Source organism: Cupressus sempervirens, chromosome 3, assembly GCF_028749045.1.
Source record: "Cupressus sempervirens isolate cs-2001-9-10 chromosome 3, ASM2874904v1, whole genome shotgun sequence".
Taxonomy (NCBI): domain Eukaryota; kingdom Viridiplantae; phylum Streptophyta; class Pinopsida; order Cupressales; family Cupressaceae; genus Cupressus; species Cupressus sempervirens.
The window spans coordinates 134214501-134229895 of record NC_143120.1 but is presented as its reverse complement, the minus strand read 5'-3'; the positions used below and the strand labels follow the sequence as shown (position 1 = coordinate 134229895).

General features: G+C 37.3%; 1 protein-coding gene across 4 annotated transcripts in view; it reads left to right on the top strand.

The window, feature by feature from the left end:
• The window catches only part of LOC149565119 (3-hydroxyisobutyryl-CoA hydrolase-like protein 1, mitochondrial), a 140497-nt gene that overhangs the window by 101504 nt on the left and 23598 nt on the right, over positions 1-15395 (top strand). The gene's annotated exons all lie outside the window — the stretch shown is intronic.

Genomic DNA, 15395 nt, shown 5'->3' with positions numbered 1-15395 from the left:
TGCTGCAACAGACAGTCACTACATATGTTTATAACTCAATAAAAAAAATCCAGCTCCCATTCTCTATTCTCTATAAAGCCTTACACACTGACCTCCTCTGGAGTCTTCCTATCCTCAGATTGGGGACCCTTACTTGGGTCGATGCATCATACTGCATGGTGCTCACCTTTATTGGCCGATACATCCCCTGCATGGCTTATTAAATCATGTTTGATAATCTGGCAATGGTGCTTTTACAGATTTTTCTTCCAATTCTCTCTTGGACCAATGCCTTTCCCAATTCCTTGTGGCTCGTAGACTTGCATCATATCTTCCTTATCTATCGATACTCGCAACTCTTCATGTTTCTGTTTAAACAGCCCTTTATCTTCTCTATTCTTCAGTGGAATTCATACCAATGTTTTAAAACACTTATGTAAGCTGACAAAGGTTGTGGTATTTAGCATTACACCTGACATTTATAATGTCTCTTCAATTAATCCATTCTCTGCACATCTTGCATTGGTAATGTCTCTGAGTCAGTCTGTTAAACATCTTACATTCCTTGAGTATGTCCCACAATTGCTGACATGGCTTCCATAACAGTTGCAATTTCAACATTTGATAAAATACTTTTATTCTTTGATGGATACAAATGCTGGTTCTAAAGCTTCTGTTTTTACACAAGCTACTAGCAAAGATTGTGAAGTCTACCAATATCATTCAATTAAAAGCTTCTATAGGCAATTCAACAAATTCATTTGTGTGTATCCGATAGCCCCAAAGCTAATGTGAGTGTAGAGATCACTGACTGCAAAGTTGAATGGAGAGAAGCTGACACCTAACTAAACTAAACTAAAGCAAACAAATGGGATATTTTTTTTGTCTGTATGCTGATCTCCATTAACCTGGGATGCTTCTGCATCAGACACAATGGATAGAACATTTGTGAGCACAGGCTCACAAAATGGGATTAATTAGTCAAGTTACTCTTCTAGGTTGTAAATAAGCTACAACATATGCCATTGCTGCATCAGGTTCATTTGAAGTCTTCTTCTTGTGCCTCTTCCAACACTTATTTAGCACACTTGCCGGTCTCCTCCACCAAGGGTGTCCTATATAATAACCCCAAAATGAATCTATTGATAACTTTGAATCTTTAATAATAATCCCTATCATATGAATGACAAATTCAATAATAAACAAATATATAAGTTCTGCAATTATCTCTTACATATATAATTGCTTAATTGACATTTACATCTACATTTACACTCGCACACGCACACGCACACATCTTAGTTACTGATATGTAGCACCCTGGCCTGGATTCGGAGGTGGATGCGTGTTGATGCAGATGCACTGATGGATGCCTTGTGCATGCACATCGTGGGAATCCAGATGCTAAGCGGATTCGTACTAACATGTCCACTGAATATTCAGATGCCCAAGATGCGCTTCCTGTGAGCATCCACAAGGCATCCGTGAGCTTCCAAACACCTCCATGGGCTCAGTGTCAAAACTGACGTTTTTTTGGATGAAAAAACATCTTACAGCACATTAAAATGTGTGCTAAATAACACTTTCAATTCTGATTTGGAATAGTGAATCTTGTATCTTGATTGATGAACATTGAACCATGAACTAAATTTTAATTTTGTAGTTGTAATGATTTTCCAATTTGGATTGGAATGGTGAACGTAGATGTATATGATATGTCTTACTAAGTTATTAGTTATTTCAATTTGCATAATTGTGAACTACTGGATATCTTGATCAATGCTGAAGTATCTCACTATCAAATGATCTAATTATGTATACTTCTTGCATTTCTTTGCACGCGCACACACACATCGAAATGCATCCAACCCGCCACCCCAAAATACTTCGCTCATTCCCGCATCCACATTCACAACTGAACTGACAACATATACATATATGTATGTATGTATGTAGCCGCATGATATGTAAATTGACAAATTATATAATGAGATAAGATACGATAAATTTATTAATATCTAACGAGAGACCAACAAAAGGGGTCTAAGGGACTGGAAAAATACAAACTGAGAAACCAACTCCAACAAGAGCACCAAATGGTGTTTGAGAAAGAGCAACAAAGAGAGCAATAAATGGAAACACGAAGGAGACCAAGAAGACGAAAGGTCTTTCCTCTGCGGGAAGAAATCCGACATTGAAGGATAGGGGTCTAGGCCAACTAAGAGTCCCAAATCATCTCTGGGAACCGCAAGAGGTGGCGTGCCGCTGTCCAACAAGCCCAAGACAGGGTCTCACGGATCTAGTGTGCCTAGGAGGAAAATTGAACATATGCTTCACACCTCAGGCAGAGTACATGGGTAACGAAAATGCTATGATAAGCTGATTTGAGGCCCGTGTCTAGGGAGAAATGAGCTGTAAAGTGTGGTCATGAAGCTGTCTGGTCTCCTGGAGATAGAATGCTAGACAATGCTGGTTGGTGTAACTGAAGAATGTTGTTAGGGACCAACAGTTCCTAAAGAGGCAGTGGAACCTCCCTTTGATCTTGTAGTAAATGGGGCAACAGAAAATGAAGTTGATCTCCCTCTCTGGCTCGATTAAGGTACAAAGGCAACAGATCTAGTCCTCTCTATCAATGTGATGGTTAGTCTGAATCCAAAGACGGTACGAACCAACTCTAAAGCAGCCGAGGGGGATACGAAGGGTGTGGCTCCATTTCGTTGACAAATAGATAGGACACACAATGATCCCATCTTGAATAGCCAAGAAGTGCTTCGCATAAAAGGCCATTTGCGGGAGCAACCGGCCAGGAGGGTTACTCTAGGTCTTGGAAATATACTGGCTGTAAATATCAAGTCTAACATGTTCATTTAGCTTCGGAGGAGCTGGACGGGAGCAACTAAGGAAAATTGATATGGTGGGAGACGATCAATCTTGATCTCGATCGATCCCAATAAGGTAGTGGCTTGAGCGTACCAACAACAAGCCCTGATATCTGGATCGGAGTTGGCTCTAGTGACAGATGAGCAGTAGGCCAGATAGGAGCAATAGTGTCGACCATTGGGCGAGTCCGCGAAGCTCAAGAGACGATGAAGAAACCAAATCAGGTCAAAGATAACACTAAGCCTGAAGGGATGGACCCAAACCGCAGCTTTAATAATACTGCGAGGGGTAGACAAATTACATTTGATAATATGACGAAGGAGAGGTTTTTGGACCCACTCAACTGTGGCCCAATCAAAGTCGAGGAATGAGGACCCCCACATGACAACACCATATAAAATTGTTAGTCTAACCAAAGAATCCAGAAGGGACAATTTGGATGTAGTGTCTTGAAAATGATTACTAAAGCACTATCTCTCAAGCATGACAAGGGAGCTCAATCGCTTATTAGCCTTGGGTTGCATGGAAAGTCTCATACTAAAGTGGGGGCTAGAGAACTTAACCCAAAGGTAAGTGTATGAAGAAACAATCTCAATCTCCTACCCTTGGAAGCTGAAATGAAGGTGCGGGGTCTTCAAGAAGTTGAAAATTATGACTTGAGTCTTACTCTGGTTCACCACTAGTAGATGTCGATCACAAAAGGAGGCCAACTCATCAATAAGTCTTTGAAGCCCTTTAGGTGAGGAGGCCAAAAGAACCACATCATCACCAAAAAGGAGAATGGAGATCAGCATCTAGTGTAAGTAACATTCATCATTGGGAGCGACGAATCCCTAAGAAAGGCCTCAAGCTTGTGAATGTAGATGCCGACAAAGTGGGGGAGAGAGGGAAGCCTTACTTCACTCCAATGGTGTTTTGGATCAGATCAAAGAAGCTCTTAGAAGTCTTGAATCTGCGAGTTACACTCTCATACAGTTTCATGATCATCGTCAAAAAAATCTCTGAAATGCTGATATCTCTAAGTCTCTGGAAAAGTGACATCTGGCAATCAAAAGCCTTACAAAAATATATGAAGCAGCAGTAGACTTTCGTAATGCGTTGCCGAGCCTCCTCAACGATAGCCCGTAATGTAAGGATATGGTCCATTCTTTGGAAATCAGCACACAAATTACTGGAACATAGCATATAAAATATTAAATTGAATGAGCCAGTGACCATGTCATGGTAAATCGATGTTGTAGTTGTATTAAACAAAAGAGATGAAAGCTCCTTATATAGATTTACAAAGACGATGTTTCTAAAAGAAACAATTGTGAACTAAAGACGGAAATAAAAATTAACTATTAAACTAAAGACTAAGTAAGATGACCATCAAAGAAACATTAGAATATTCTAATACCCTCCCTTAATGGTCATTGTCTAACTGCTATCTTTTGGTCAAAGTCCAACTTCAAAGAACATAGAAATCAGAATTTGGGGTAAAATTATCTAGGGGTGAATGCATACTAAGTAAATAATATGTCTCCAGCTACCTTCTGACTTCTTCCGATGTCCGAATGCTGTTTGACAATTTCCCAATGTCTGATGCTCTGGGTTGCTTGCTACAGACCCTTAACACAACAGACTGAATTAGAATTGATGTTTTCTCTTGATGTACAGCTGGGTGAAGCTGTGCAGGACTGCCCTTTTTTCTACCGTCTACTGTAATGATCAGATCTACTCTTCCCTCTTTGCTTAGAACCTCTGATTTTCTGCCCAAAAATGTCTTCTGTAATGATTAGATCTACTAATTTATCAACCACACTTCAAGCTGGGTCATATGTGATATGCTCTGAGGTGGTAGGGCTGGTCTTAATGCCCCCCAATTGACAAAATTCTCCATGACAGTCACCGGTCTGCAAGCCAGAGGTTTATGTCTGGCCTTTCCCAACCCAGTTCCGAACATTGACACAGCAAATGGAGTCCAATGTGTAGAAACACTGACTGCAATTACCATCTGCCTGTAGAATTTTTCTTGTAGACACCTTGGGATGACCTCGCACACCTGTAGGCTTCTGATTTCCTGATAGTTTCCATTTTCAGAAATAGATCTGCTGAAAAATAAGGTGTAAAAATATGAATTCCAGATGCTCACATTTCCTTCCAAAACTCCCTTTATTTGATTGGCCATTTCCTCAAAGTGGAATCAAACCTTTTAGGGTTTTTATTATACTAAACTTTAATAACATAAAATGTTTTATTTTAATAAATTTCCCACCTAGGGATTTGAACTCCACTCAAAACCTGTCATTTAACATTGAAAAGTGGACCTCTTAGAAGTGATAACTTCATATAATGCCTAGGGAGTTGTTCCATATGATCACCTGTAATGTCCCCCACTTAGCCAGTTTGGAGGTATGTTGTCGTTAGCCCATTCTTGTATGGTCCCGAGGGCTAACCAGGACTTCAAAAGGGATCCTAAGGTTATTTGGCCTAGTCAAATTTAATTACAGGCCAAACGGAGTTCGTTTGTTGGGTTGTCAGGAAGACTTACTATTTTTAGTAAGCCAATAGGGGGATGCAGTGCCTGCAATTTTCAGTGACAGGATGAGATGCGTTGTTGGGCTCTTTCTAATGAGCTATTATATGTGGGATTTCGAGTTTATTTGGAATATTATTTTAATGTTTGAAGTTACAACGGTAAAGTGACTATTTAAATTAAATATTATAATGTTTCATAAAGTCACTTTATAAAAATCAAGAGGCCCCCTTTTGAGTACATACATGGACTTTGTAAAAAGAAAAAAAAAGAAGTAATATTAAAAGTCATGTATTATCCCACATTGGCAAGACGGAAGCGTGGAGCAAGTGAGGAAGGGATTAAAAGGAAGAGGATAGCTCTCATTTATTCAGGCTTGGAAATATCAAAGAAATTGGAGAATTTTCTGGAGATTATATCTCAATAGTTTGAAGGACGAAATCCCTTCAAGCTGGAAATCTTGACGCCATTGAAAGATATTGTCTTGAGATTCAACATGGTAGCAGTCTGAAAAAAGAAGATACGAAAAGGCAGTCCGAAAAAAGCGGAACCGAAAAAGCAGGTGGAAAAAGCAATCCGTAAAAGTAGTTCAAAAAGCGGAACCGAAAAAGCAGGCTGAAAAAGCGGGTACGAAAAAGCAGGCCGAAAAAGCAGTTCGAAAAAAGCAAATTAGAAGGGGCAGCATAGGAGGAAATTATTTCAGCCATCTACAACCAGGTTCTTTTGTTAGTATTGTTTTTAGGGTGTTATAAGCTTTCAGCTATAAGAGTGCATTATACCAGCATTATCATTTTGTAATCCATGTAAATGCCAAAGTCTTGGCCATATTTCATGAGCATTGTAATTTTCATTGCAATTAAGAAGATAATAGTTGCTGGTGTCATTTAAGCAATTTAATATCATTATTTATCAGCTAGTTAGTTTGCATACCAACTGTTTGTAAAAATGCCAATTGGCTGTAGGTGTTCATTTCTCATGCTTAGATCATATATATGCACTGAATATTGTCAAATTTAGTAGCACACTCATGTTAGGTCATTTGTGTAGTCCATTGTAGTCTTCTAGCACAAGATTTTCATTGATGCAAATTGTAAAAAGGTCATTTGAAGCTAGCTGAAATACTATATCAGTCATACGTCCCTTGCATGTGAATTGTTTGATGAAATTCCTTGAGCTTTCATCAGCATTTTTGAGGGCAGATTTGAGGAGGGTTATTACATCACCTTATTATAATTTATTGTTATATTACATACTGATTATAGTAATCACTATTATAATTATGTTACTAACCCCAATTTAGGAAATAATTGATGTATGTCCAAATTATTCAGAGCTTGCTGCCTTGCTCATTTGGACCCTGATATGTGTTCTGTTTGATGAGCTGTCCACAGATGCTGTTTGAAAACTACTAGCTTACAGACATTATTCTCCTAAAAGTTAGGAACTCTTCTAAAAAATAGGAACTATACTGAAGTCTCCAAGCTGATCCAATAGGTCTCTTGGTGCGTCCTGGTAAACTCCTAGTTCATCTTAAAAAAGTGAGTCCTCCTAAAATGTAGAAGATTGCCCAAAACTGGTCAGATTGGCTCACCAAGCCTTGATATGTCCCATAAGCCCCTGAAAGGGTCCCCCAACAAAATCGGTTGGCCTACATGAACTAAATGATAGGCCAATGCTAACTGACCATCCTAAGGAGGGGACATTACATCTCCCTTTACAAATGATTTGAGTGAACCTTATATAGAGGCTCCAAGTACATTGGTTGGCTTAGATTGATTGAAGATCAACAACTTATATTAATTAAGAAAACCCTAATTTAACTATTATCTACAACCACTAAATGTCAACCAATTATAATAAGGCACCAATCTATGGGCCAACAAAAAACATGCTTGGATGTGTGTTGTAGGAATCCATTGATTGGTTGAAGATGCATGTGCGCCATCTCAACATGTTTATCTTGTTTGAGCTCCACTTTTCCATCCTCCTTGACTTGGAAATCTTCTCATCAAGGTGTTTTTGAATTTGTTCTTGTTTTGGTATCTTGATTTTTCTTCATGACTTGGAACATGAACATGATTTACATCTTGATTTCCTCATTTCATGAGATGTGTATATTAGCAATCCGAGCATTATCCTTAGTTAAGATTTCCAACAAATTTTGATTTACAACTTTGATCATTGTATTAATAATGTCTTCTTTCATGTTGTCTACTTAAAGATTTAGGTTTGTTGACTTTGTCATTGCACTTGCATTCCCATTTTCATATTGATTTCTAACTCTGTATTGCTTTGCTGGCTTGATCATTGTTGATGGTAGAGGTTTCCGTGCTTTCCTTGCTGTGGTAATCATAAAGTGCTCTGGCTTTGAGCATCACCCTTGGTCATGAAATGTTTAGCTCCATGTTGACATCCGATATCCCCTTTTGCTTGAACTTCCTCATCCATGTATCCTTCATGCTTCTATGACTCAAACCTTGAAATATTCATCTTCATTTCCTTGCAAAACAAGACAAAGTACGTTTGCTAAGTTGGTAAAATGGAAAATGTGAACAAAATTAAGATGTTCTTATACTAAAGTATCACACGATTTCAACATAACATTGAGGTTGTTATTGTTGGCTGAAATTCTTGTAAGTCACTAGGACTACGACTTACAAAATTGTGAGTTTAGGCAACAATGTAGTGAAATAAATATCTCCTCTCGGCAATAGGGGAGGCTCCCTTCTTACCTTAGGTGGCTACAATAAGATTTTAACTGAAATCATACAAAGGGATGGTCCTCTCAATCTATTCCTCTTTTATTTGGAATGATTCACAAGTAACTACAACTTTCAACTCTACAAAAATCCCCTATTGCTACAATAATACTGCTGACTCAGTGGTTGACGTAGAGCAACTCCTAAGGTAACAGTTAACTATAAAACTTTGGTGGCATAACATCAGGAACCCAAAGTCTCTCGTGATTAGCCTGAGTTTATGCTTTAACTAAAACACTTATCAAGGCGCAAAATTTCTGGACTATTGTCTTCAAACTTAAATATCTCAGGCTCAAACTAAAGCTCAAAGTCTTTAGGCTTTAGTAATTTGCAGCCATTATTAACTATAGCAATTCCTCTCTTGAAGCTCAAAGTCTTTCAAAAGACAAACTGACAACTCAAATTATTAACACAATGATGCTATTAAATGAACTTAAGAATGATTAAAAAATGCAAATAAGAAAATAATATCCAATCTCAAGATTTGCAACACAAAGGTTGGAATCTTGCTTCTTTTATTCAATTCTGAAAATTGCATCTTGAAACACAAAGTTTTCAACAATTCAAGAATTCCAAGTATAGCCTCGTTGCCTAAAACCAAACGATGAATATTTACAATGAGCTCTCTCCTTTATATAGGAGAATAGTAGAGAAAAGTGGAGATAAAAGGGGAAACCCTCAACCACTTTGACTTTTTCAATAACTACCTATGACTTTCAAAGCTGCACTGCTTGATGCACTTGCAACTTGATTGCATAAAATGACTATATAGGTACATGTGTTTCTATATTTACAAAGGGTTTTTCTTTTCAATATGCAATCTGTCATAAAAATTACACCTATTCTTAGAAAGCATAGAAATGAAGCGTCTAGGATACTTTGAAAGACATTTTCATAGAGTATCAACCAACTTTCCAAACTTCTGCAGAGACTATCGTACAACTGCAACATTTGGTTGATTGGTATGCTGTGCAATGATGGTCACTTTTTGAAATGTGTTGACACTTTCTGAAATTATATGTTACATTCCTTCAGCTTATACAGCAAAATACCCAATGAAGGTTTTCAGCTTGCCAATGTATCTATCATGCTGAATTTGAAGCCATCCGTCTCAAGTTGTAGACAAATAGCTTCTGTGAACTGTGTTAAGATATTTTTAGCAAAAATCTTGTTACATTCCTTCAGCTTACCCTGCAAATCACTCAATGAAGGTTTTCAGCTTGCCAATATATATATCATGCTGAAGTTGAAGCCATCCATCTCAAGTTGTAGACAAATAGCTTCTGTGAACTGTGTTAAGATATTTTCAGCAAAAATCTTGCATGACAATTCTTGGAAACACTTACTGATCATGCTCTCTTTGGTTTTGCCTTGTTCCATCACCGCTTTGATTTCAGCCACTAGTTCTTGCAGGACTTTCTCTTTGTTGGCCATAAGATGTAAATAGTCATGATACATCAATAGAAGGGATGACTTCATTTCACACAAGACATCGAGATCAACCTTTGTCATACTTTGGTAGATAGACCCGAGAAAGAACTTAGGGCAGAAACAATGAACACCATGTAGGAATACGTGTAGAATGTCCCAGTTGTATAGACTTGGGACAACTATTTATTACAATAATAGATAAGACGTCTATTATTAGTTAATGGTTATCTTGTAAATATCTTTAGCTTTAGTTTGCTTTTGTTTTTTGCTTTCTCTGGAATAGAATGTTTCTATTCTTTACGATCGTTTCCTAAGGAAACATCGTCTCTTCCTTTTGTATAAATTGACCTTTCGGTCTCTGTTATTAACAAGCAAGTATTTACCAATTACCTCGTAATATGGTATCAGAGCTAAATACTTAAATTTTTTCGAAAAAATTTATAATTTCTTCTTGAAATTATTTATTTAAATTTTTCCAAAATTATTTCAGTTAAATTCTCCCAAACCCACCTAGGGTTTTCTGCTTGGAGAAATTCCCGAATTACGGGTCTGCAAATTGCATGAAAATCGTGGTCGTTTTGTACCATTCTTAGCTGGTATCTAAAAATTGCGATTTCTTTTGCCTAACATCTTCTGCAAATCGCGTTTTTTTATTGGTATTTTTTACCACGGATTGTCTGGTCCTTCAGACTCACAGCTCTGTGTTTGGTGAAAATCGTGGCTTCTCTCTTCAGCAAGCTCACGTGGTATCAGTCGCGGCTCAGTGTTTTTTTTACAAACCTTTGCAAATCCGCCATCATTTCGAGGTCACACTCTGTCTTGCAACGTCTCAGTCTCTAACCATTTGCTGGGAAGTAGATTCGACCATTTTTCATCAAGAAATCTGAAGTTTTTTCAAGTTTTTTTCAGCTAGGGCCGTTTTTTTTCGAAACCCTAATTTTTGGGGTCGGAAAAAATTTTGTTTGCAGATTCTTGGTGGGTTTTTCGAGAGCTCAATTGGGTTGTCTGTTTTTTCTGGGTGCCTCGATTTTTGTGCCTCGATTTTCGAGCCAGCGGATTCAAGAAATGACAGCAAATTCCTTCTGGGTTTTTCGAGCTCTCTTTTGGGTCATTCTCTGATTCTTCTGGGTCTTCCGTATTTTCCCTCGAAGAACGTGCCTTCACAGATTTTCACAGTTTTTCATTGAAAAACGTGCCATGGCATCTCTGACAAATATTCTCCTCGAGCATAATTCCAAATTCAATGGTCGCAATTATGGAACCTGGAAGCAGCGCATCATCGCAATCTTCGAATATCGAAACACCGATCAACTTGTTCTGGGTGTTACGCAACGTTCGACTTCTCCGAGTCCTGATCAAGATACATGGGATTTGAATAATCGAGAGGCAGTAATGCTTCTCAAACTATCCGTAGCTGATGACCAGCTTTCTCAGATTCCATCCGACAAGACAGCGGCCGAAATCTGGACACATCTAAAAGGTCTTCATGAGACTTCCGACAAGAGCAGAGCCTTCTTTCTGAAAAACACTTTGTTTTCTATTGTCATGGATGAGCGCACCTCGCTCCAGGCACACCTGAATCGGATTCAGGAAATCTGTGATTAGTTACTTGCCATCGGTCGCAAGATGGAGGAAGAGGATATTGTGGTAATCACTCTTCGGAGTTTACCAAATTCCTATGAGCATTTTATCGAGACTCTCAACATCACATCTACTGGTGTAGATCTAAAGTTCACTGATCTCTGCACCCTGCTACTTCAGCAAGATCGGTAGAAACAACAGTTCGGTAGCAGCTCCAGTTCCACATCCACTGAGCAAGCCTTTGCTGCGAAATCCTTTCAGAAGGATAAGGGCAAGTTTCAGCAACCATCTCAGCAGAAGTCTTCTGCTCCAGCATCCGATGGTACCAAAAAGAACATTCAATGCAACTATTGCCACAAGTATGGTCACATGAAGGTTGCACGTCTGAAACGCTTAGCTGCCCAGTCTAAGCAATCAGGTTCTCAACCCAAAGCGAACAGTGCAGAGCACATTGAGGGAGGGTATTACAATAATAAATAAGACGTCTATTATTAGTTAATGGTTATCTTGTAAATATCTTAAGCTTTAGTTTGCTTTCATTTTTTGCTTTCTCTGGAATAGAATGTTTTTATTCTTTACGATCGTTTCCTAAGGAAACATCGTCTCATTCTTTTGTATAAATTGACCTTTCGGTCTCTATTATTAACAAGCAAGTATTTACCAATTACCTCGTAATATTCTCTCGGGACAAACCAAAGATGCTTGACTTATAGGTTACATAGACTCATACTAGGGAGGTTCTGTTGATGGCAAAAAGTCTACCCTCTAGGTATGTCTTTAGTTTGGGCACAGGTGCTATTACTTGGACTAGTAAGAAGCAATAGGTTGTATCTCTTTCCTTGACAAAAGTTGAACATAGGGGAATAGTCAAAGAAGGTTATGAGGCAATCTAGCTTAGTAGAATGCATTCCAACATCCATATGCCTCCGGCAAGCCCTTCACCACTCTTTTGCAACAATCAAGGAGTCCTGCAACTTGCCAAAAACCTAATCTTCAATGAGCACACTTAGCATATGACATTCATTGTCACTTTATGCGTCAGCTGGCTAAAGATGGGTATATGGATATGTAGTTTGTTGCTACAGCTGACCAGACTGCTGATATTCTCACCAAGTCCCTACTTCAATAGAAGTTTGTCAAATTCATGGGGTAGCTTGTTGTCGTTGATAAGTTGGCTATTAAGGGAGGGTATTAAAATAAAACAATAGCTGGCATAGAAAAATCGGCTCCAATTATTCTCATCCTGATGATGGATCACTGAGTGTGATTCGAAATGTTGATGTGAAAAATTGGCACACAATCAAATCCAGAAATGCATCTCAATAATATGACGGATTGTGGAAACTGCTTCACATTAATCTCCTAAGTTATTTTATTTATATTTTAATGATCATTTTTAGATATTGTAAATATCCTATATAATAGACTATTTCTATCATTTGTATGTTTCTTTTTAGAAATGTAATCTCTATAAGAACAATTTATTCTTTGTTAATAAATAATCCAATATTTTGCCAAATAATTTGTCTAATAACTGCTATCCTCAATTTTGACTTCACAAAATTGAGGCAACCCTAAGCAATTTTCTCATGGAGCTTTGATGTTCTGACTAATATGTGATGAAAATAATTTGTCCTCCCTTGAATTGACTGCAATCATCTTAATGCTTGTCAGGACAGGTTTTTTCTTCTCTAACTACAAGCGCTTAATTTCAGACAACCTTCAAGTCATTTCTTGTTTTTGTGTTTAGTTGTTAATCTTTCTTTTGCCCCAAGATTATAGCCCTTGAAATTCCACTTTTTTTGAGCCATCTTAGGCCTCAAAGGAGTCATCTAGCTCAGCTTATTAATGTTTTAAGCATGTTGCAAGTGAGGAGTTTCAGTCTAACTGCATGTCTTTATTAAAAAAAATCCTATAAAAGAGGGTTTTTTTTTAATAATTGCATGAAATAAAAAATTAGTTTATATGTAAGCAGGTTTCAACCCCATTTTCAAATTTCACATTAATCTGACAAGTTTGAATATAGCTTTTAATGTTTTAAATGCAAAGGTGGGTTTTTTCCAGATATATTGCATATTATTTCATTACAACTATAGTTGCATATAAATATATTACTATGAGATACTTTTCAATGCAATAAAGTGAGGTTTTTATTGAAAACTACATGTCATCATAATGCAAATCACTTCTAAAACTACACTATTAACAAATTATAAGTCCCAAATGCATTGATGTGGGCTTTTTAAATGCAAATACATATATTAAGTTAAAAACAAATGCAGAAACATATTACTTGACATGTGTAAGTGGGGTTTCAAGTTAAGTTAAAAACATATAACTTGACACATGTAAGTTCGGTTTCAAGATGTGTTCGCATATAAGAAACCTATTATTACAAACATTTTTAACTTGAAGGTTTTATAGTGGCAAATTCCAACCCTATAACACGTCTTTGCTTATCAAAAGCTTGTTTTTGATGACTTGAAAAAGCATGCGTATATGACTTGAAAAAGCCCATTCTAATGCTTTCACCCAAACAAAAGCACATGGGTGGTGATTTTTTGAAGGAAATCATATGTTTTCAATACCAAAAGGCCCATTATTATTCCATTTGAGATGCATTTTTAATCAGAAAGTCTAAAAGACATAGGTGACAATTTTGAGAGAAAAAACATGTGTTTTGGGTTCTTGAAAACCTGTTTTGAAGCATTGGAGACTTGCATTTTGGAATATGTATACCAATGGTGGCGATTTGAAAGCCAAAAGCACATGCATCTGGACTCAAAGACACATTTTTTGCCCTTTTCTTTCCTATGTTTTACTTCTCTATTGCTGGACAGAGATTTTGGAGCTGAATGCATGTGTTTTGATAGTTTTAAAAAGACGTTTTTGCTTCCCTCTTCTATGTGTTTTGCCTCTCTCCCTACGCGGAGATTTTCCAAGCATATGCATATTGTTTTATATGTGCAAAACATCAAAAACATCCCGTCCTAGGGCGCATTTTGGCCAAACCCAGCCCATTAAGAGCACATTTTTGCATAGAAACGCAACGTTTTACGTCAAGGGTGGATTCTAGCGTAATAATCTTCATTTCCGGCTTGTTTATCATTCATTTCAAGTTGCATTTATAGCCCCAGGTGCCTTTTTTGGTTGCCATTACATATGCATTTGATTTCGTCAATATAGTTGCTATTCTTGTGCATTTTATTCCTTTGTCATTCAACAATTGGAAAGCAACGAATCTTGACTCTAAAATGCATTCACTTCAAGAGGATTGAATCAAGACTTGAAGTCTATATAATCCTCTTTGTTGCGATCTTTCTCTAAATCCAAAAATCTCTTGGATTTGCTTCAGATTTTGCTCAAAGATTTGAAAAGACTTCTTCTTGTTTTAGTGAAGACAGGTAAGATTTCTTGTGTTTATCTTAGGGCTTTTGTTGTATATATTTTATTATTGTTAATAGTTGCAAATCAATCATTTCGTTTTCTGATTTGCACATATTTTAGTTTATGTATTGTTTATTCTATCTTTCGTCTTCATTTCTCAAAGTTGCATATGCAAGTACTTCATCTTGTTTGCAGATGCAATTGGGGTTAAAAACCTTGTTCTATGATTGCATTATGCCAAGGAAATAAAGCTCATTGACATGCATATGCAAACGCATTTTAAAAACCCATTTTCATGTTTTCCATGTTTCCTATCCACACTTTACCACTGCCACATGACTTAAATGTCATGATGGTAGTTGCTTGCTGGTTAACTTCTAATGGAAAATCAAAACTCCATTATAAGTAGATGCCATGTCATGCATTGTTCATGCATTCTTCATTTATAAAGCTTGTTGTTCGCATATGCAATCGCCTTCTAAAAACCCGTTTTTGGGTTTTCCCACCATACACCCAACCATTTTGAGCTCAAACTCATTCATCTTTTTCACTGTCCCATAATTTCCAGCCATTTTCCTTGTTTATAACATCCTCAAACTCATACTTGTGCATCAAAAAATGTGCAATGGATCCATCCCATGAAGATATTATTACCTTTTGGAATTTTTGCAAACAATTACGTGCGCTCACAAGGTTCTTATGTTAGAAGAAATTGTACCAGCCAAAAGTAACGAAAAGAAAAAGATGGTGTGCCAGTATGATCAATACCACAACTCAATTCCTCCTTCGCATGCTACTTCATACTGTGGAGACATCTAGGACACAAATATTTCATACATGGACATTGATGATATACTCAA